General features: G+C 47.4%; 1 protein-coding gene across 1 annotated transcript in view; it reads left to right on the forward strand.

Moving 5' to 3' along the window:
- Positions 1 to 238: 238 nt before the first annotated feature.
- Positions 239 to 21801, forward strand: part of LOC144169885 (ornithine decarboxylase-like) — a 48374-nt gene continuing 26811 nt past the window's right edge. The window contains exon 1 of the mRNA XM_077699296.1: positions 239 to 335. The gene's annotated coding sequence lies outside the window, so the exon portion shown is untranslated. The remainder of the gene's footprint in view (positions 336 to 21801) is intronic.

Below are 21801 nucleotides of genomic sequence, written 5' to 3' on the forward strand. Positions count from 1 at the left end.
AGCGTCACTACGCTGACGGATGTTTTTCTGGTATGAGCTTCCGTAGCGACTCAGCCATGGCCCAAGGACGTAAATCATACCACGTGCATTTCCGACCCTCATTCTAAAGCTCTTTCTTTCTCTCGTTCGTTTAGGCCGCAATTTCCCTTCTTTTTGTGGTGCGCGCTTCGCTTTATTTTATTTAGGTATTTTTTTTACAGTGAGCAACAGCCGGCGCTGCTGCAGTCGCGCCTTTCAAGCTGCACCGCAGGTATAATTTGGAGCGGATAAACGTGCTGTGCACACTCCTGCTAACGCCTGAGAGGCACTGCAGTTGATACACCGACTCGCCACAGGTAAGGGAGGCTCTTCAAGCTTCAGTGGAGCCTTAGACGACTCAGCATGTTAGCAGAAGTTATTTTCTCGCCCAAGGAAATTATCTCCCAACCCACGAGTTCCGCGCCCCCGAATGTCTAAGCAAGTCGCTCTACCGACACAGCAGGCGCCGGAAAGCAAAGTAGTTGTCAGCGCAGAACAATAATTTGTTGAAACAGTCCGTTTAAGATAAACCCCGAACGGACGTGAGAAACTTAGAATAAATAGTTTGAAGGTGTTTCTGTTGGGAACTGGACTTAAATTCGTTATCACACAGGCAGTGGGTACCGCTTCCCGAATGGCTGAAATCCTGGTATGGGGGTATGCATGCGGCGGTAAGGGATATATTTTTATTCTTTTCAAGTTATTTTCCTCTGAGGCCATTGGGAAAATTTCGCTAACTTGTAATTGTTCCTCCCGGTTGCATATTCACGACTACGATTTACTGCCGAGGAAAAAAGCAGATAAGATAAAATTCGCAGAAATGATGGGGGCTGCTTACGTTTGTAAATGAGAAAGCATTTCATCTTATGTCAAACTAAGTAATTCTTTATGCCCAGTCGTGGGTTCGCCGTTATTAATGATTATGTCTTTGGATGTTGCGGCAATGGCTGCGTCGTGAGAGGGTTATATGTTTTGCGTGTAATCTTGGCGTTATAACGGTTGCGTTATGGCCGGCTAGTGGTGGTTTCAGCTGCACCGAGTGCCTTCCTCTGCTCGCCGTGTGGCATTGTTCTCTTGCATCTTCTTCGGAGGCCTACATACACTTCAGCGGGTGATCACGTTTCACGGCTTCCGCTGAAGTAGATGCTTCAGGGCCTATCGCAGTTGAGGCAGCTCAGACATACAGAAGTGTCGAGATGTGCTATTGTGTCCGCTCATTATCATCGTGATGATCGCTTTTCCTGTGCGTAATTTTCGTCTTATCTGTTGTCATGACCGACAGGCTTCGTCAATCGCCACCGTGAGCTCTACACGCGCGCTAGTAGGGAAAACATGCTTAGGTACCTCTCTAATTAGCATGCTCAAATTACTCCTGCAGGCCTCCGCGTACATGTCTCTGACATACCTGTCCAAGTCGAAGGCCAGAATCAATTTACTAGGCCTACCTTCAATTAGTCCAAGCCGAGGGTCGACTGTTCTGTGTGGTATGCGGGCTGGTTTTTCGTTCCGTAGGTCGTGGGTTTAATCGGACCCGAATTGAAGTACTTAATTTTTTTCTGACTTTTATTGCCTTTCTTTTCATTCTCTTTGCTCGAGTTTTGTGTGATGAGGTATTTATTTCTTTTGCGTAAAGATCTGCATCGCCATCACCGTACCGCACGTGCTGTGGGATAGTGCGGAGTGTGCACCGCCCATTCGAGTGGCTGGTATACGCCTCGTGTGTGCCTATGAAAGGCTTCGCGTCACGCGTTAGGGACGGGTGGATGGACATGCGGACAGACTTAGGTGGAATTGGCCCGAGAATGCTTGCGCATTAAAAGCCCATGGTCGGGTCAGCGCGAATATTTAACTAGAAAAACTACGACCGATTCTTGGGAAAATGTGCTTTCTTGTACCGTCAGTGGCAACGGGTATTGTCATTACGTTGCCATAGTTCTTCCAGCTCACGGTATGTGCGAATATGCTTCATGGAAAAAAAATGCCTGGATGAAATAGAAAGGCAACCTCCTCCTACCGAAACTTACTGAGCTAAATATGTTGCGCGTGAAGCTTTGAAAACAGGCGATTTGTTCATGTGAAGTTGGAAATATAGGATTAGCTCGGACTACGGACATTTGGAAAATTAGCTTAACTTAACTTTAGTAGTTTAAGAGACAATCGTTCCTGTGAAAGACTGCACTTAGGGTTATTTATCAGGAACCCCTATACAGAGAGATAGCAAGACACGATTCTTTCTCGAAAAGTTCAGTGGACTTCGTGATCTTCAAACAAGGCCATGTCTTATAATGCATGCCATCAACCGTAACGTTAACGATCACGGCCCTAGAATTCCCATTTTATGTAAAAATATCGTTCTGTATGTTTTCCTAAATTTTAGAATCACTCAAAAACTAAAAACAAAGGGGGTAGTGCAAATATATATAGACTTGCAGACACGGCGCCTTATGATATCACAAGGTGGTAGTGGGTAGAGGGGGGGGGGGGTGGAAAACGTTTATTAGAGTCTAGATGAAACATAGATGAGAAAAGTTGGCGGCATTCCCATACAATGCGACACGCACATCCCGTTACTTCGCAGGTAGGGCACTTGTACGGCTATAGTGCCGAGAATCTGCGGTGAAGGACGGGGCTATGAATAAAAAACTTGCTATGGGTTAGTTGGTTCACGCTAATCTTATGTATTCTTTGTGGCCCTGCATCTATTGTTTGTCCTATTGTTAAAAAGATGGAGGTATAGAAGAATGTGCTGTTTTTGAAACGTCGCAATTGCGCGCATCTTGAAGGCTGTAGGCCGCCGGGTGGGAAAGAGGTAGTATTGTTGCCAAGGGTCAGTGCTAAAGGATAATGCAGCGGAGTTGGGCCGGATGACAGGCGGGGAGGGTGGAGGCGAACATGGATATAAAAAAATGCTCACCGTTAACCCTTGATCAAATCAATAAAAATTTACCATACCTTCCAAAAGACAATAGAGAGAAGCGCGAAAGATAAAGTGCGTCCCACGTTCGCTGAAAGTGCGTCCAATCGATCGCCAAACCTTAAGATCCAAATTGCAAACGAACAACGAAACCACGCGACGATTTTTCGCGCACAAAGTAAACGCATCCACGAGCGAGGTCCAAATGCAAACTAATCCGTGGTTTGTGAGATGAACGTTTGCCATGTACTCCTGCTACAAGACTAATGCGTGTATTGTCTTATCTGGAACCGTTCATTTTTCGCGATTTTCAAGTAACCGTTTCGACACAATATGAGGAAGGTTCCGCGCACGCGCCGTGTGTGCAAAGATCTTATCAGAGCTTTTCATTCGACCAACCGGTGTACGGCGAAATGCATTAGTTTTTTGACAGGACGCATTGGTGCCACTAAGTAAGCTTTCGCTTTATAAATTCCTCGGCGCACTTAACTCTGCTTACAGGGCTTTAAAATGCGAAAGCACTGTGGCTTCCCCTAGCACGCATGAAGCCATGAGGTTTGGCGCGTTCGTTTTGTGTTTTGTTTCTCGTCTTGGCCTGATTTCATTCATATTTAAAGTAGCTTGAAAGCAGCGTTTCATGTGCCATCAGCGTAGAATACTGCATAAGTCGCTGGCCGGTCACTGCGCGCCCCCGGGCTCAACTCCCATCCCTGCGCAGTTTGCCGGAGCACCCCACGTAAATTTTTCAAGCCATCCGATGTGAACAACGCTGGCTATGGGGCATGACGCTTCGGCGTTAAGGCGACCCTGGCACGCTTTTTCAACTTCTTTTGAAATCTTAAATGCTTGAAAAACGTAGTCACAGCTCTATGCTCATCAGATAACGCGGAAATCGCTCAAAAGATTTTTCTCTCGTTCCTGGTGTTCACGTTCTTCGACGGCCCGAAATACGTCACTGAGGCCATCTAGCGGCTGTTGGCCGGTTTTCCTTCAGTTGCAGCAATGAACGCTGTTCTATAGCAACTTTAAAAATGAAGCCACAAAACCAAAGCGGAAACGGAAGGCGTGTCTGGTGCGACGAGCAAATTACGCGGTGCCGCTCCGTGCTGGCGATAAATGTAGCTTTCGCAGTGCTTCCGGAAGCGAAGGAAAGAGTGAAAGCGTTTGTCGAAAGTTTTGTAGCGTCCATTTAAAATAAAGCTTGTGCATATCTTGTGCATATCGTCAAGACTTTGTGTCGATCAGCGGACGATGTGGCGACCAGAGTTTTTCATTATGCACTATCTTAGTTGGTCTCCATAGGGTAGGCGTATAAATATAGCACCTCTCTATTTGATTTCCTCTCACCCCCTGTGTTAGAGAGATTACGTATTGCGCGGCCCTCTCTCCACCAGAATTACAGTTATCATAGTACGCGGCGGCGCAATGTCTGGCATGGTAATGAAATAACTTAAGGTTTTTGCACAAGTCAAAACAGCCACCTTATGACTTTGTGAAGATTTGAGAGGTTCAAAATTCTGCGAGAAACTTGTTCAGCTGTTGCGCATTCATGCTCACTAACAGCATGCACAGGCGAAGGACAAGGCAAAGAAGGCGACAGGACGAGCGCTGAACGGGACAGTACTCGTCCCGTCAGCGCTCTTTGCCTTGTCCCTCATATGTGCGCGCTGTAAGTGAACATGTATCAGTACCAACTCGCCAAATTGTCAGTTCTGTTGCGCATTTATTTTTCCATTGCCGACGTCGCGCCAATACGGATGATTAATAACGGCCGAAAAGAGAGCTCGAACGGTACGATAGCAACACAAGTTCTGAGGTGGCGTTTGTACACGTACACGCGCTAAAAAACTCTGGTCGCAATGGCACACAGCTGAAGGGTGCGTCAGGGATGCGTCACGGGAAGCTGAACTCGGCAACTCACTTGAAACTTAGAAATAACGCATACCACACACCCCACTTTCTTTGCCTAATCAGCAGACCGGCTTACCGCTAACCTGGTTTCAGTGCTTGTTTCGCACAGCTGCAGTTCCCGGATGTACACCTCGAACAGATATCGACCCAACGTGCATGTGCCAAAGCATCTTCTGCATGGTGCATAAGCTGGAGAATTCCATGCGCTGTTGTCACCGCATCCACTTAGGCTATGTTCAGACTACCGACGCAATAGCTTACCGTGATCTATGGACGTAGAAAAAATTACACCATCTTCCCGTGGGGAACAATGAGGAGGATGCGAAGCATCATAGGGGTTCTGCGTAGGTTTCATTGTGTTGCCGTTATGTTGTTTCATTTATCGGAGCACGAATGGAAACGTAGTGTGAACCCCCATGCAGAGTCAGAGAAATGTAGAGAAATGTAGAGAAAGCTCGTCGTTTCCGTTGACGTTCAGGTTCGCGTGCCTTCGTTGTATCAGTAGCTTCTTGACGTGGTTTGAATGAGTCAAGGACATAAGGTGCGTTCGTAGCACTTGATCCTGTCCCGGTTTCGTAGCACAGTGAGAAGAGCGCCATGTACATCCTGTTGCTGCCCGAGAGTCGTGGGATCGAAACCGGGCGCCGCTAACTAGTTCTTTTTTTTATAGTGTAGGGGGAAAGGTGCGGACGCCGTACGACGGAGGGTCGACTAAGAGATACTTTGCATCTAAAAAGGGCGTGTCACGCTGTTCAGTTGGATGAGACGTGAAATGACGTCTTTATAGTTATTACGACAGTTGCGGCAACAGTGTGAACCCGGCCTTACGCGCTATACGTCGTAAATTGTGCACCCGTATTGTTGTGTCCAGAATCAAGCTCGCCTACAGGTCCCACACCCGCAGATGTGTGCTAGAAGACTCTTTAGGAGCACTCTAATCCATTAAATCATTTATGCCAGAAAAATTCCAATCAATCAATGGATCACTCACTCACTCACTCACTCACTCACTCACTCACTCACTCACTCACTTACTCACTCACTCACTCACTCACTCACTCAATCAATCAATCAATCAATCAATCAATCAATCAATCAATCAATCAATCAATCAATCAATCAATCAATCAATCAATCAATCATTAAATAAATAAATTAATTAGTTATTCAACCACTCATGCAAGCAAGCAAGTAAAACAGCAAGGAAGCGGGCAATAATAAATTGATTACATAATTACAGGTCAAACACTTGTAGGGTCGACAACCAGTGCTCTGTGCGCGTATCGCAATTCTGTGTGTGTACTCAGAAGCCTTGCGAGGTGTTGCGCACCTGCGGTGTTACATTCGAAAAAACTTTGAGAGCAGGAATGTACGCTGTTTTAGCTCGATATATATTCCGTGGCTGCGCAGCCAAACCGACTCTCATGACTTTATTTCATCTTCCGGTTGGGCGGTAAATTCCTTCGTATACACAGACAAACCCACGCCTGTGGCTCTTTGACATCAGCCCCCCAATAGACTCGCCTGGCTAGGGATGAAATTTTAGTCTTTTACCGCATAAAGCCCGACAGACTGTTAACCTCCATCTGCCCGTCCATCCGTCCGTCGGCCCGTCCGTCCGCCTGTCATTCTGTCTGTCTGTCTGTCTGTCTGTCTGTCTGTCTGTCTGTCTGTCTGTCTGTCTGTCTGTCTGTCTGTCTGTCTGTCTGTCTGTCTGTCTGTCTGTCTGTCTGTCTGTCTGTCTGTCTGTCTGTCTGTCAACTACCACTGTTGACCACATATATTTTGATAGCCTCATACTCGGATTAGATAAGCAGCGATGCAATTCGAGTTCTGTGGGCACTTTCCGAATCCTGCTGTGAACGGCTGGCTAGCATTGCAACCACGCTGCGACGCTATTTCTAACGCAGCCTGTTTCCCAAAAAATCCTTTAGAAGGCTTCAAACTCGCAGACATGAGCACAAAACAAGGTGTCGCAAGGACAGCACTGGCATGTGCCGGAAGTGCTCCCGACAAGCCACGTGCATACTCCACGAGACAGGATACGGCGGAGCCGGCACTGCTCCGCATCCGCAGAAACCGACGACGGTGGAGAAAGACCAGCACTGTCATTTGCCGGAAATCGCAAGCGATAATCAAGGTTCTGTTTTTGCACTGAAATAAACCAGATGCACAATGGGCCGGGGCTAGAAGCTATAAGAAAGTGTAGCTCAGCGTCGACGAGGACGGCGATCAGACGGAACAGGTCCACGAGCAATAGACGTTAATAATGCTGCGTGTGCTTTCTACGGCAGCCTTATTTGCGCAATACGCTGTTTCAGCGCAATACCTGTCCGCTATTCTAAAATAACTAGCCGCCACATCCCGGCAGCACGGCACTAATGACACGGGACAGCTGTTTATATCGCCCCTTCCAACTCCTCCACATCGATTCGGGTGAAAAGACGAGCTCTGCTCAGGCTATACATTTTCCCCGCCAAAAACTTGACACTGATCGGGCTAAGGCAGTGAGTGTAAAGCTCACAGTACAGTCATATTAGAAGAATGACTGTACTTTTGTTATATACTGTAGTTTTTATGTGGCTACTAGGCAGTGACATCAAAATTTCACGAAACTCCGTTGGGGGTGTGAGATGCAACAGTTAAGGGGCAGAAAAGCATGCCGCGTGCTGCACAGAATCCTTTGCCGGGGCCCTCAACACTTGCATTAGCGTTCAAGACACATTAAAGGCGATAGCGCATATCAACGAATCAAGGATTACAAGAGTTACCACGCAAAATGGACGACTGCATTGTGCCGACAAGCAGCAATCCGAGGAGTTCTGATGGGCGAATGCTTCCTTCAGTTTGCATAATATTCGAACATCCAATTACCTCAGCCTGTGTCAAAGCAACAAAACTCCTCAGGAGAGAATAAAATCGAGGCATTTCAGTTTACCTAACCGTTCATGACAGCGTAAATGAGCACAAACCGAACAGGCGCATAGTTTCAGACAGCGAGTTTTCAAAGAAATGTGAGGCCTAGTAGAAGGCCGCATGGCTGCCGCGAAACTAAGAGTAGATACATGAGATTGGGTAAATAGTCGCGAATTTCTCAAATGCTCACATTTTCAAACATTAACATCAAGGTTTGCTTCTCAAACCTTGATTGCGCCGGCTACGTTAGAAACACCCACCGCGGTGGCTGAGTGGCTAGGCCGTTGTGTGGCTCGGCACATAGAGACGGGTTGGATACCGTCCAAGGCCTCTTTTTAAAGTGAGGCTTCAGTGTTCTCACTGACTGCTTCTGTAACGCGATACACCCTGCAGGAAAGCCAACTTTCTGTGACCATGATGATGATTGTGGGTGAAGAATAACAAGATTAAAACGCTCCCCTGGGAACCATGGCGACAGCTCCATTACGCCCCCTCCGCGAAAGGTTGATGTGCCGCAGAGGGAGGAGGTGATGTAGGCGTGTGACAGCGTGGTGTAAATAGGTCTAACGTCATGTTTTGAAGTGGACATCGACAGCCGTTACTCACAGGCTAATGTAGGGTGAGAATAGCGTTGCTCTGCGTGCCGTAAGGCTGTTTGTTAGCCACAGGACGTAAGGCCTAACTTTCCATTTTGAGGTATAGGACGTCTGGCCTAACGACACACCTTGAGGTTTACAACCTCAAACCGGCACCCACTCAAAGTATTGGACGCGTATCTGCTCCTTTCTTCGCAAATGTTGACAAAAGGTGATAGTCTTTGTCGACGTTTGCGAAGTAAATGCCTTCCCTCGCTTTCCCGCTCACCTCTCATGTTCTTCCTCTTGCATCGCGCTCCTCCCAATGTAAACACGCTAAAGGTTTGCTCAAGTCAATTTAAATTTACCACGTTCCACAGCTCCAGGCCCGGTGCCTCGATGCCAGCGCTGCCGTACGGCGAAGACGCACGTGAATCGAGGCGTGATACTTTAACGTTTATAGAACCGCGTTGCCCTAGTCCACGTGCGTTCCAAGCAGAACGTGGAACCTATCTAGTGGGGCCTTTCGTAACTGTTACCGCTTGGATTCTTAAAATTCCGCCAGAAGCTATAGAGGCGCGGGAGACAGCAGGCGACAGTGTGAATTTTTTTTTGCAGTAGATGTAGTATTTCATTTCGCAAGAATCAAGCATGTATGAAGTTTTTTATAAAGGAACACCGTAAATAGCCCTTATGTATTAATTTTTTGTCTTACATTGGAGTAATGTATTGTTCTTGTTCGACAATGTTGACAAATATGAACAGGTTTAGATTTGGCTGTGAGTAAGACTATTGCGCAAACTTCGTTTCACTTTGGCCGGGCGGCTGAATCAAGTCAGAGACAGACAGACAGACAGACAGACAGACAGACAGACAGACAGACAGACAGACAGACAGACAGACAGACAGACAGACAGACAGACAGACAGACCAAAATTTTTGTGTTTGAGTAGTCCAAGAAAGACTATCGTTTTTAAAAACTGCTCACTGAACGACAAGCAGCAGGAACAGATTCGCGCCGTACACCCAAAACCCAAACGTTAGTTATACAAACTGCACACACGAGAGTTGGTGTGGGTAGTATAAAAGAGTGGTGCGTACCTACAGACTAGCACATACTCGCAGTGTGGGATTAGCCAATCAAAGAATCTAATCACGAGAAATCTTCGCGTTCCACAAGCTTCGTCTTTGAAGTCCAATATTTTTTTTTTGTAGAGGTGAAAAACAACATCATAAGGTGGTGTGGCGAGATTTTGATGAAGGCTAAATATCTTCCAGTTGTCTAGATTTATCCGGAGCCCTTCCCTACGGTGTTCTTCCCTAGCCCGAGTTAAGTTCCGGCGCCTGAAAACCAGCATCTGTATTCATAATGTTTTTTTTTTTTAGTTTGAGAGAAAAGTTTGATTTCAACCTTAAGACGATGCATATTTTTCATTTGGACGGTTCTCTTTTGGTAAAGGCTGACTTTATGTGCACATTCTAAGTCGTGGAAGTGGTGGTGGAAGGACGGCTCCCGGGGGAGAAAAATTGTGACAAAACATATTGCACAAACTCCATTTCTATAAAACGAGCAACAACAAAATGTCGCGCAGAGTGACATGAACACGGTTGACGAAATATGTGCGGCCCGTATCTTAAGCAACCTTAAAACAGATGGCAACCTCAAGAAAAAAAGTCTTTTTCGGGAAGGCCGGGTGCACGTGTTTTGGGTGCACGTGTTTTGCAAAAAAAAAGCAACAAAAATAACTGCTGATAAACTATTCTTGAAAGTGCTCCGGAAATTTGTTGTGAACATAAACTCCCGCACGCGTAAGGCACCGTGCACAAGGGCACCTCTGTTAAACATAGCTTTTTCGCGAACAGGTGCAGAAAGGGAAGAACAGCTTCACTCCAACTTTACTGCGCCTGTTTTGATTCCCCGCAATTATCGCAGGGCTTACGCGTCATAAATCCAAGATAAGGTTTTTTTGCCAACTTCAGGCAACGCTCATGCTACGTACTTCCGTCGTCTGATCATCGTCGGTGGCAATACCTCCTGTTAAATGGTTTTAGATACAGCACGCTGGGCCACTTTGGAGGTCACCCGGCTGTACCCGTTCTTTAAAGAGAATGTTATCTCACGTGTTGTCCACAGGCCGTGCACGCACCGGTGTAAAGCAGTTGTGTAGGTTGTTGTGATGCGCAGCTTCTCTGCGGGTTGCAGGTGGCATCGAGCAGTGCATGCAGCCAAATTAGCAGGCGTGTCGTCATTGTGCATGTTTGCACAAGGCGGCTAGTTCAGCATAATGAACGCCATTCCGCATTAGAAATGACTGGATCGGAGAGCGCAACTCGCACTGGTGATGCAAACTTCCCATTGTCATGTACCGGGGATGTATTTTAAGTGCAGAGCCCTTTAGGAGCTCGCCTTGTCGTCGTAGCTCGCTCGCTGGCCCCAAGTAGAGCAACAGGGCGTTCCGTTGTAGCGCTGTCGTCGCGGCGTACCACAGAGGTTTCGAAAGCCAAGCGGTTTATATGGTCATAAGCGTTCTAAACAGGGGAACCACTGCCGCTTGTCATACATCTCCCCGTTGTTTAGCGAAAGAAAACTATAGGTACACTTGAGGCAAAATATGCGTAATTAACCGCCAGCGTTCGCGTTCATTTCGTTTGGAACGCTCGTTGGGTTGTTTTTTGTGATACTAAGCGAAAAAGAAAAAAAAAAACGGCGGCGCAAGAATAAAATGGCGCGTTCGAAATAACGCAGGAAGGCTCCACGCAGAAGAAGAAAAGGGCGCGTTCGAAATGCCGCAGAAAGGCTCCAGCTGCGCTAGAAAAAAATGACGCGTTCGAATTGACGCAAAAAGCTCCACCATACGAAATTAAAGCAAGCACGAAAAGAACTCCCGCTGGCGCAGTTTCAGGCAGGGGGCGCACGGGCAAGGCGAAGGCGGGAAATTTGAATTGCATACTTTGGTAGCAGTGAGCGGATAACCGCGGTACAGCCCATTATGGTGAATCACTGCTCTGCAGTTCCGACAGCATTCACATTCAGTGCAATGGCTTTAATCTTTTTTGTAAAAGCTGGTCAAGCGTGACTTACTTGAGTGACAAAAAATATCGATCTGTAAAACGGTGAGATAACAGAAGGTGCGCCATTTAAGCCAGTAGTTGGCTTAGCGCGGCACTATGCTGGTGCATCACACGTAACGCTTTGAGTAGAAGTTTTAGTTTTGCGTTCGTAGAAGCTTCAGGCAAGTAGAGCTTTCACACGTGACCAGTGCGCATGCTCAGAACGCAAATGGTCTGTGTGAGGTTTACGGGCGTACGTGAGATTCGAATGTTTACGTTCCGGTCCTTACGTTGCTTTCTTACGTAGAGTTGACCAACATGGCGACGCCCTCCCCTCGCGCTTCGCAGTGATAACAGCTTCGTCACTAATCTCTATGTGCTAAATTCTGTTGAAAGCTGTTTATTTCACCTTCAAGTTGCTCATTGTTAGCCTGACATAAAATTTCAATGAACAAATCGGTTGTGCAGAGAGGGTGGCATGCGACGATAATTGGAACACTGAAAAGTTTTCCTGAGCGAGCCGCCGCTCTGTTCGTGCTCAAACGTCACACGAAGGTCGTATTTTGCGGTCTATTTTGTTTGAAACCGGGAACAACGACGGTACTTACCTCTTTATTCTGAAAGTAAATAAAAAATGATTTTCGCATTTGGGAAAATGGCGGCTGATTTGGACGTGCGAGCCAGCGCAAGTTGATCAGGGAACAACGGCGCCACCTCGGGTATTCAGAGTGAAACGCACGTTTGGGATTCATGGTATGAAGGAGCCAAATGGTGCAGCAGACGATCAGAAAATGCACCTAGCATCAGAAAACCGGCTTTCGCATTTGCTGATCGTCTGCTGCACCATTTCGCTCCTTCCTATACTGTGAATCCCAAACGCGCGTTTCTCTCTGAATACCCCAGGTGCGCCGTCATTCTAAGATCAACTTGCGCTGGCTCGCACGTCCAAATCAGCCGCCATTTTCCCATAGGTGAAAATCGTTTTTATTTATTTTCAGTATAAAGAGGTAAGTACCGTCATTGTATCCGGTTACAAACAAAATAGACCACAAAATGTGACCTTTGTGTGAAGTTTCAGCGCGAAAAGAGCGGCAGTTCGCTCAGGAAAATTTTTTAGTGTTCCAGTCATCGTCGCACCACCCTGTACAAAATGGAAGGGCGATTTTGCAGCTGCTAAGCCAGACGAAGCAGCATTTGTCACCTTCATAGCAACGTTCTCCGGATTGTTTGTTTGATTGTATGGTTTAACGCGCCGATGCAACGCTGCCGTAGTAGAGGGCTCCGGATTAATTTTGACCACCTGGAGATCTTTAATGTGCGCCGAAATCTCGTGCACATGGGCGTTTTCGCTTTTCGCCTCCATCAGAAAAACGCCAGCCGCGGCTGGGAATGGAACCCGCGTCCTCGTAAACGGTCTCGTGAGATCACGAGTGCTACACCAGTGTCTGTGTCTGTTCATAGATGGTGCTAGGCATCCAGGCACCTTACGCGCGGCGTGCGTGGCGTACGTGTTTCTATAAGCGTTTCAAACTGCATGTGGTTGGTCTACGTATACTTCGCACATTTGCGTACATGAACTCTGTAGGCACGGGCAACTAAAACTGTCTAATCAGCATCGTTGTAATACAGCCGTAAATGTATAATGGTGCTTTGCGCATCGTACATGGCGTTGGTCGTACGCTGTACGTGCTCCATTTCGATGTTTGTGTGACGACAGTCAAGCATGCATAAAACTAAGGAGTGCACCCATCAGATATGATTCGCTGATATGATTACTGTAATGCATATTTCTGCAGCGAAACTGCTTATAGCTGGAGTTTCGTGCATTTTTTGTGTCCATCAACAATCTGGGGCGGGAGAAACGCCTTGCGACAAAGCCAACTGTACCGCGAATTCTCAGAAGAAAACGGCTGTCCCTTTCGTTTAATCAAAACGTTAACAAAAATAATTAAATTAAAATGGCCGGTAAGACGACTACATCACTACACTCAGTTTCATTTACCTGTCATAACTGGTTTTCCGGCTCTGAAGTTGTAATCGTTACAGAATTACAGTCGGCCGTGCACACATGGACATCCATATGGGAAGTGTATGTTGAGAGACACGCAGTAACTGTTTGTTTATCAAAATTTTCCAACAACAATGTGAAAATTTTCGGCTTAACTTACTCTGTCATTACTCAGGGTTTTAATTTACTTGTAACAGTTACTTACCTCACAGTGAAGTTATAAGGTTACAGAATTCCCTTCTTCTGCAAATGCACGAGTTTCCACGGGAGAGAAAAGGACAGCCACATGTTCGCAGGCTGTTAGGATAAAACTCAACTCCTAAGTTTCATCAGGTAATCCCCAGTCACTGTAGTCGCTACCATTACCGAATGATGGAGAAAAATGAATCCTTGTCCACACTCTGAATGTGTCAGGAGGAGGAGGAATCCATTTGAACATGAGAGCGAGGGAAATGGGCCAAGGAAGTAAAGACACAAACAATCATACAAACACTAACAAAAGCAGATAAGCACACAGAAACTGACAGACGCAGGAGCAGGCGCATAGCACACGCACAGTAGCAAATTTAAGACCAAACGTTCGCGGAGTTCAATTTCAACTTCAACTTTATTGAGCATTTCGTACATAGAAATGCGAGGACAAACACAAAAAAATTCCCTCGCACTTCCCCGAGGGGGAGAGTGTGTAAGTGCGAATGCACGGTTGTTGATTGCGCGATTACGGTGGATATCGTGATCTTGGAGTGGAGAGGAGGCGCCCAACACCCGCAGTCACTGAGCGGAGAGAGGAGGAGGAGAGTAGCGCCCGCTGTTACGGCGAGGGCTACACGAGCGCCCTCACGCGTCGGAATGCGGAGCGCCCGCTACGCGAGCGAGAGCTCTCCCGCCCGAAGTGGAGAGGAGGCGCCCAACACCCGCAGTCACTGAGCGGAGAGAGGAGGAGGAGAGTAGCGCGCGCCCATCTACCCCCGTTGCTAGGGAAGACGAGGAGCGCGCGCACCCGCAGCTGTTGCTATGCGGACGACGGCGGCGGGCGATTCAGGCTCGCTTAAGAAGTGCATTCGCCCTTAAAAGCTGCAAAACTGCAGCTTGACGAGGTGTTTGCCCCTTACTGCTGGCGTGGCAGAGCAGAAACAGGAGTTTAAAGCTACGCACAGGAAATAGTCCTAAGAAAATAATCTTGCCTTAACATGTCGATATTACATACAAACATAAAAAAGCATTAAAACGCACACAGTTTGTAAAAGATACTTATTAAATGATATACATACACGAATATAGATACTGATAGGTACATACATACATATAAAGTTCACGGCGTTTCGTTCGTTCACGCCGGAGTCAACCGTCCATATTGATAGTTGTAACTGCCACGCGATAGAGTACGCAAGCGTCGCAGCACCACGTCGAGAGAAGGAAATCGGGACTTTGACGCTAGATTGGTTGAAGGCCGCGTAAGCTGTTTCGTCGGCCACCATATTCCCAATCAGCCCACAATGTCCAGGTAAGCCACTGCAGCACTACCTCGTGAAGCAAGCTGGCAGCCTGTGTATGCAGAGTGTGTATTTCGTAAGTCAGTTGTTCCTGTCGAAATGAAGCTATAGTCTTTGAAAGGCCGCCCATAAATCCGTGAAAATCACCCACACAGAAGCTTCTTCCCCAAGAATGTACTGCAAGGTAGAGCGCAAAGCAGCAAATTCTGAGGTAGTCGAGGTTTTTTTTTTTTTTTTTGTGACTTACCCTGGCCGCAATTGTAGTCATCGTCGATAAAACCAAGATTCCCACCGCAGATGATGTGGCCGTAACCGATGCATCGGTTGTAGATATGCTTGTTGTTAAGGTAGCAGTTCCACATGTGCTCTATAGAGTGAATTACTTCGGGGCTGGAATTGGCCACCTTGATTTACTGCTGATTCCCGGTATTATGGTAACAATTACCCAAAGGGAGCACATCCGAGGCGGGAGATGAAACGCTGGAGTGTGCTTCTGACACAAGGGTGGTAGAGTGTCCTGTAACTCTAAGGCGGATCTAGAACTCAAGGGGTGTCCAGGAGCCCTAGCTTCCAGCCGCAGATGTGCGCGAAACAGCTCCTCTGTGACCAGTACACTTGGTGAAAAGCACCTATAGTCCTCTCGGAAGGTCCCCAGCGTAAACGTTGTCTTAGGAAGGCCAAAACAAAATCGCAGGGCTCAGGCCTGCATACATTTGTGCTGGTCTTGGAAAGGGGCCGACTGCTGGGAGGCTGTATCGGAACAGTCCTTCGCAGAGTGCTGTGTAGAGACGCAGGAGCGGCTCAACAGAACAGACTACTGAGGCGCTGGTCAGCATGCGCAACAGCTGAGCAAAGGATCCCAGCTTCTGCTTCAGGAGACTAACGTGTCTGTGATGTGTATCTCATACAGCTTCGCTGGTCATTAACATTCATACAGCGGAACGGCTCCTAATTTTTACTGTTCCAAAAATGCCCTAAGCATTTCGAAGCGTCTAGATTTAGAAAGCTCCCGCTTCGCATCGGCTGTTTTAGCATACTCAAGGCTTCCACAGCTTCCAAGGCCCCTGGTCACACAGCATGCGTAGGAGTTTTTGTCGCAGCAGCACATGCTCCCCTTTCGGGAAAAGCGATAACAGTATAGCGGAAACCAGGGGTTCACAATGGGACGAAAGCAACACGCAGGCTCCAAAAGTGCGTTTTAAGATGTCAAGCCTCCACCACGACTTCGTACCGTGCATATTTAGAAAACAAATTCATTCGTGTTTACTCCCCTTAAAATTATTTGGTGAACAATGCAGACCGAACACTGCGATACCTAGGATGTAATTTTTATGGCAACTTTCACTTTAACGGTAATGCTTTATAAAACACAAATTCGTCTTCAACTTGATTCTACCTGTTTCGTCTGGTGCACAGCTTATGGTTTCCTATTAGAGTATGAGTATTTGGGTCCGTACAGAGCCGGATCGTATGCTTAATCTTTTCTAATTACGCTCGCAAGGATATCGCTTCTTCAATGAAACGAACACCAAATCTGCCTAATGTTTTCCAGCGGAGGAAAACATTTGGCCTAAACTGTCACATAAGATCTATCAGTTCAATCCAGTACTGAAAAATGAACTTCCTTTTGGCCCGTTGTGCTTACCATCGTAAATTAAACGTTCCGTATAACGTATTGACCTAAGTTATAAGCGAATTAAATTGAAAAGAATTGTTCTGTTGGTTGCTTTCTGGCAGCAAGTTTGTGTGGCCCTGTTGCTTGTGGCTGGGTCCTTAGTCCAAGGCACCGCTGACTTGTACCGCCTACTTGACGCGCTCTATAAGAGCACGTTGCTATTGCACGTCTTTACTGGCCCCCATCTGCTCCAACGACGCTGCATCGGGATGTTGTATGTGTGGTGTTAATGGTGATTTAGTGAACTACCACGTGACGTGGTGCAGTGGTGGCGTGTTTCCGTACCATGGACATATAGGTGTGGTGGGGTACATTTACTAAGAAGACACAAATTGGGGTATACATATGTTTGGACCTGTATCCTTGCTGCCTTCCTTCTTTGCCGAGTTATTTGCGCGGTAAGGATGTTGTTTCCTAGGTTCTTCTTGGCATTCAAGTACGTCTGTATAAGTGAACGGCATTGGGTTGAAGTTGGAGTCAGTGGCTTCATTTTAGGCAACACAATTGTGTGCTTATCGTCGCGCCACCACGTCGGCCCGGCATTTTCCTTTTTTTCCCGGCGTGTCCCAGATCCACACGAACTAAAATGCGCTTCTTTGTGAACGAGGTTTCCGGAATTTCCGGGTGGCTGCCTTTCCTATTCTACCGTTAAGGTAATTTATGCAGGCTAGCTTTGAGTCTAATAATATTGTCTGGAAAGTTTGTGAAGCCGTGCCGTGCGCTATTGTCAAGGCAATGGCCGCTTTCTCCACCTTTGGGGGGGGGGGGGGGGGGGGGTGTCTCGAACGGATTGTTTCGCTGCGGGCTTCTTGCAGTTGATGGTCGATGACTACGGCCGCCTATTACTCCTGTTCATACCAGAAAAATGGCTCGTTCCTCATAGCATAAACTTCACCTTCAAGCTCAGCCAAGCTCGAGTTAGCGACTCGTGTGTTTCCGCCGTGAAAGCGTCTAAGTGCTCTTTCGTTACAAGGTGTTACGAATGGGCCAGCGCCGCAGTACTTCCCCGCATCACTCCTCGGCTGTGCGGCGAAGCCACTCGTGCTCCTTCGAAAACAGGCGCAATCATGTCGGCAACAAGTTGCGACAAAGCCTCGTCAGACGCTTCGCTCAAGCTTTTCTTTCCTCCATGCTTCGCTCTCTGCGCATTCGGCGGCTGCCTGCGGCGGCTGAACTTCGGCGGCTGCCTGCACGGCTTGTCTCCACGCTCTTCAAGGACACAGAGGCAGGCCCCGGTGATCGCAACGGAGTCCTCCTCTCTCCCCTCTCTCGGACTCAACGTGCCCGAGGCTATGAACAGCTTACGAACTCTGGAAAGAGTGTAGTGCGTGTTCCAGCGTGTTGGCGTTTGACCGTTACCGCTTTCGGGTATAAATAGAGCTCCCAAGCGTTGTAAACCATTCCTGTTAGAGCAGCGAATCGATGTTGTCGCTCTGCTCGAGTCCTGTATTGTAACCTCGCCCGTCGGGGCATTGTTCTTTGGCTTCGGCTCACCTCTCGCTATGAAGTAAACAGTTACGTTAGCCTACGGCTTCTGGACTTCTTCACGGCTGCAACAGCAGCTGGCCGCTCGCATCATACACGCTACCACTCGTATGTCGGAGGCCACGGAGCTCGGATCGGGTGCCCCCGCCCGGTCGCAACAAAGGGGACAGGTGTGTAGAGGGGGATAGTGGGCAGAAGTTACAAGGAGACAAGTGCGGAGATGGAGCTAGGGGGCAAAAGTTCGAAGGAGACGGGTGCGAATAGGAAGGGGGGGATTGGGTGAAAAAGTAAAAGTTACCAAATTTTCAAGATACTAGGAGGCGCTGGCTGCATCCAACTTCCCTGCGCGTTCATGCCTAATGCTAATGCGCCGACTGTGAGATCAGCGTGTGTTTTGTCTTGCAATGTCATTTGAAGCGCTGTCACGGCGCGCTCTCGGCGCGAAAACAGAACTACATTCAAACCCGGTTATAGCAAACTGCAAAAACTGCAATGTGCGCCGCGACTAGTTCGATATATCCAATAGTTCGATATAGCCGAACGAGCCTATAACGAGCTTATTATTATCAGTTCGCAATCCTCGAAAGCCCTCCCCCGTTCCCTACTCCGCCATCTCTGCATGCAGAAACGAACACAGTAAAGTAGCCATTACCATACCCAAAATAATCCATTTATTGCAAGCAATAAAGCTACTTTCCGCATGAACTGCCTACTTTGCAAAAAAAAAAACAAGCGGTGATTTTTGTTTTCACTTTCGTTTTGGCAGCTTCAACTAGCATAGCATTGCCTACACGAAACATTATTTGCACCAGTTCGAGTCCGCGTTTTCGAAAATCGAAGAAGCATTGGCGGAGCACATCGACTGCCGAAAGCGCTTCATCATAAGCGTCGGACGACTTTCACTCGCGACATCATGGGAACGTTGGCGAGCTCTTCCCACAGTTCACCGATGCTGCTGTCTTAGTCCGGACTCGATGACTGGGCGGGTTCCGTCGTGAGTCTCGCGCGTCGGAAGCAGTTACGGAAAGTGTCGGGCGTCACGTCGCTCCGTGCGTGGCGAAATGCTTCAGTCGCGGCGCCTTGCTCCGCGGCCGCGGCCAATCCACATCTCAATCGCCGCCGCGAGACCATGCATTTCGGCGGCCATTCTAGCCGCGCAGAGTTCGATATATCGGATGTGAACTTCGTTATAAGGGATATGTTTCCCATGCATTTCCGTAACTGAAATATTTTTGTTCGATATATTGCATAATTCGCTCTATCCGGGTTCGTCATAGCCGGGTTTGAAAACCCGGTTATAGCGAACTGCAACGTGCGCCGCGACTAGTGTGATATATCCAATAGTTCGATATAAGCGAACCCGCCTATAACGAGTTTATTGTTACGAGTTAGTAATCCGCGGGAAAGCCCCCCCCCCCCCCCCCCACCCTCCCCCCTCCCCGCCTCCACCTGCCCCGCATGCAGAAACGAACGTATCAAAGTAGCCGTTACAATACCCAAAACAATTCGTTTATTGCAAGAAATAAAGCTACTTTCCGCCTTAACTGACAACTTCGCAAAAAAAAACGCAGTTATTTTTGTTTTCACTTTCGTTTTGTCGGCGTAAACAAGCACAGCATTCTCTACACGAAACATTGTTTCGACCAGTTCGAGTCTGCGTCCTTGAATATCGAATAAGTATTGGCGGAGCACTATGACTGCCGAAAGTGCTTCATTATGCGTCGGGCGGCCTTCACTCGCGGCATACTACCCCTCTTCGGTGCTTTTCAGCAGCACCAGCTGCCATGACATCGGCGACGGTGTCAGCGTCCGAGGGGCTGACAGTGACGGAAACGTCGTTGTCGGCACTCAGAAAATCCTCTAAGGACAATTCTTTCGGTACAACATCGGGCACGTTGGCGAGCTCTACCCACAGTTCACAGATGCTGCCGTCTTGTTCCGTACTCGCTGACTGGGCGGGTCCCGTCGTGAGTCCCGCGCGTTACGGAAAGTGTCGGGCGTCACGTCGCTCCGTGCGAGGCGCAACGTCTCAGTCGCCGCTCTTGCTCCGTGGTCGCGACCAATCCACATCTCAATCGTTGCTCCGAGACCATGCCTTTCTGTGCCCCATTCTAGGTGCGCTGAGTTCGATATATCAGATGTGAACTTCGTTATGAGGAATATGTTTCGCGTGTATTTTAGTAACTGGTTTGTTTTTGTTCGATATATACCACAATTCGCTCTATCCGGGTTTGTTATAGCCAGGTTTGACTGTATTACTCGACAAGCTTTCTTTAGCCGTTATTTTTTAGCACGCCATTCTTACGATGGAGTATACATGCAACTCTAGCAAAGTAAACGTCCTTCTTTGCGTACTGATCATAGTGTTTGTTAACATGATATGACTGAAACAGCTTGCAAACCTCGATAGCTACTACTACGATAACTTTTCATTTTGCAACTGAGCGACATTTCTGTGCGGTCTAATCGGTGCTTTTTGTATATATCTTTGTGTTCACACATGTGCTCCACAGGCAGTAAACATCTTCTTTGTCATTTTTTTCGCACAACAAGCGTCGTTCTGTGTGATCGCCCAGCTTGTGCGTTTCCTTTCGCAACCGTTCGTAACTCTATATTTTTGTTTTGTTTATTCGCATTTTCTTTGTTTTTTAATGGGTGACAAATCATTGCTGTCGGCTTGAACTCGTCGCATTTTTGTCTTCCTTTCTTGAATTTTCCCTTTAATATATTTTGGTTTCTCACTACAATTTAAAAAAAAATATTGACTTGGCCGTAAATACCCTTTAAATAAATAAATAAATAAATAAATAAATAAATAAATAAATAAATAAATAAATATATCAATAAATAAATAATTGGCAATGCCTCCGCCTAACGATGTGACGATAGTTGAAACGCGAAGCTTTCTTGCGTGTGATTCAAATGGAGGAGTGCAAAAGTCAGAGATAGAATAAATGTAGCCGAGTGATCGCTGAGTGTTGTGCTTAATCGTTAAGTTAAATGAAGACTCATACAATAGAGATCGTCTTTATTGAATCGAGAAGTTTTCATTATTTCCACGTTCCCTCGTTCATCGACGACTTTACACCTGCACAGTATGGCCTTGTGATCCCTGTGGTAGACGGTTAGAGATTCTGCCATCACAACGCCAACCAGCTTGCTCGCAAACGTCACATTTATGCCGGCATGCTTCTACGTCGCTGGTTTGGGAAGCTTCTGTATGATAATACTGACGTGTCTTGTGGAACGCATTGTTCTGCAGAGTTTTGCTGTGTGCCGGACGCCATCAGTAAGACCAAGGAAGCTTGACTTGAAAATTGCAATCTGAGGCGAGCGTGTAGGGATGGCGCGATAGGATAGACGTCGGTTCCATAACGCCAGGGAGCCAGGTTTGATTCCGACCACGGAAAGGGTTTTTTAACACGGAAGTGTTTTATTCCGGGATTCACGAAGATTTCGCTTACGTCATATCCGTCACGGAAGTGACGCCAGTACAACGAAGCAAGCGGCCTGTAAAGGGTGCACCCCTGCACACAGGGGCTTCTTGCAGGGAAGCAACCTTTACTAATAAAGAGTGCGTTATACTTAGGGTTGTTAGTTTTCGGGTTTTATATTTTAACACGAAAGTGTGTTATGCCGGTATACACCCAGATTTCACTGACGTCATATCCGTCACGGAAATGACGCCAATAGACCTTTGCCGAAGCGACCCGCCAGCAGAACGTCGCTCGCCAAGCACACCCACAAGAAAGCCT

This window comes from Haemaphysalis longicornis, unplaced genomic scaffold (assembly GCF_048455015.1).
Source record: "Haemaphysalis longicornis isolate Haplotype H1 unplaced genomic scaffold, Haemaphysalis longicornis Haplotype H1 scaffold_2, whole genome shotgun sequence".
In the NCBI taxonomy this organism is placed as follows: Eukaryota; Metazoa; Arthropoda; class Arachnida; order Ixodida; family Ixodidae; genus Haemaphysalis; species Haemaphysalis longicornis.